The sequence below is a fragment of the Lynx rufus genome, unplaced genomic scaffold (genome assembly GCF_022079265.1).
Source record: "Lynx rufus isolate CCGP_SWC_20201006 ecotype Redwood Valley unplaced genomic scaffold, mLynRuf1.p SCAF_9, whole genome shotgun sequence".
NCBI lineage: Eukaryota > Metazoa > Chordata > Mammalia > Carnivora > Felidae > Lynx > Lynx rufus.
The window spans coordinates 19,170,063-19,171,960 of record NW_025814897.1 but is presented as its reverse complement, the minus strand read 5'-3'; the positions used below and the strand labels follow the sequence as shown (position 1 = coordinate 19,171,960).

At 33.2% G+C, this 1,898-nt stretch overlaps 1 pseudogene; it reads left to right on the top strand.

Annotated features, from left to right (window-relative positions):
* Positions 1–1,551: 1,551 nt before the first annotated feature.
* On the top strand, positions 1,552–1,670 carry LOC124506611 (uncharacterized; annotated as a pseudogene).
* Positions 1,671–1,898: the final 228 nt, after the last annotated feature.

Here is a 1,898-nt window from a genome sequence, read left to right as displayed (position 1 = left end):
GTTTGAGGAAATGAGTTTCTACTTTTGTCTAATTTTATTTGATTTTAACTTAAAAATCCATGCTTCATTCAGTACTGAAAAGCTTTTTAAGTTTGGGGAAATCTGAGGATATAAATCTACATCAGTTATAAATATTATGTAATCTAAATACACATCAAGTATTTCTGATTAAAATTTAGCATCCAAATTGAAATGTGTTGTAAGTGTAAATTACACTGGATTTATAAACTTAGTAGTAAAAAAAGAATGTAAAATACCACCTTAATAATCTTTTCACATTGATCGCATGTTGAAGTGATAATATTTTTTGTTATGTCAGATTGAATAAAACATATCATTAAAATTAAGTTCCCTGGGCTCTTGTACGATGCGGCTTAGAAAAATTTAAAATACTTTGGAGACTCACATGTTTCTATGGGACAGTGCTATTATAGAGCAGTTTCAAAAACACCAACCCATTTATTCTTTACAGCAACCCCATGAGTTTGTCCAAACGAGCGTTATTATTTCTGTGTTGAAGATATGGAAACAGAGGTTCAGGTAGTTGTAGCTCACCAAACCCTGGAATAAGAGGCAGAGACTGACTTCATGGCTTCTGAGTGAAATCCAGGCTCTTCCAGTGCACTGGGTTGGCTTGAAACTACAGGTGAAACTTAAGAAAAGCCATTTGGATTCATAATTGAGCCTACTCATTCTATACCTAAGCAGCTCAAGGGAGTCTAATGAGCCTTAAAAGAACAACATGTCCCAAGCAGAGTTCGCATGGGGATAAATACACAGAGTCACTTTCAGCATGTGAACTGCACTCATTTGGCCTTCATGTCTGTTTGGGGACGCTTCAACAAGCATTTTCATGCTATAAATAGGGTACTCAAATGTATCCTATGGTCATTGCTCTGTATCATAAACATGAGTCTAGTCACTGAGGTTTGCCCAATAATCACAAGGCCAGCGACAGCAAGCTGACTAAAGGAAGTTAAAATGTAGGCTAAATATAACAGCAAGAGAAAAAACTATAAGGAACCAAACAATAAAGCAAGAAATGTCTAATTCATTAACGGGCAGAAAAGAAAAGCAAAACCCATAAAACTTCACCGAAGATGATAAAAACGCAGAATTTAAAAAATAAAGAGGGACAGACAACATCCTCATGAATGAGAACACTAAATATTATAAATTATCACTTTGCTCCCCAACTGCTAATAGGGAGCTTAATAAAGAAACATGCTAAGTGACACCATAGGGATATAATCAGCAAAATACAAACTGTTGAAAACACTACCAAACACCCAGATTCTCCAAAAACAATGTATTTCAAGAGGAACACAAAAGAAATAGGGAATTAGCATAAATGTTTTAAAAGACTTTTAAAATACAACAATTATAACTTGTGAATCTTGTTTGATCCTGGTTTTAATTTATTAAAAACTTTTAATTAAAAAATTTTAAGCACCTGCAAATTTTAACGTTGGATATTTGATGAGGAATTGTTTCATTTTGTTCACTATGATACTGAAATAGTAGTTACTAGTTTAATAAACTTTACCCTTTATCGATTCTCGGCCTTTTGGCTAAGATCAAGTGTAGTAACTTTACCCTTTAAAGGCACAATTTACATTTGTAAAATATTTACAAATAAAATATGCCTGAAATTTGCTTCAAAATACTATAAAAGAAATTTAAACCCTGGCACAATTCTAAATTACTGTTAGTTCTGTACAGGTAAAAAGAATTGAAAACAGAAGAATATGTACCATTGCCTTTGCTACAGACTTAATTTTCTTTTAAGCCATACAGAGAAAGACAGATACCATATGTTTTCACTCTTATGTGGATCCTGAGAAACTTAACAGAAACCCATGGGGGAGAGGAAGGGAAAAAAAGAAAAAAAAAGAGGT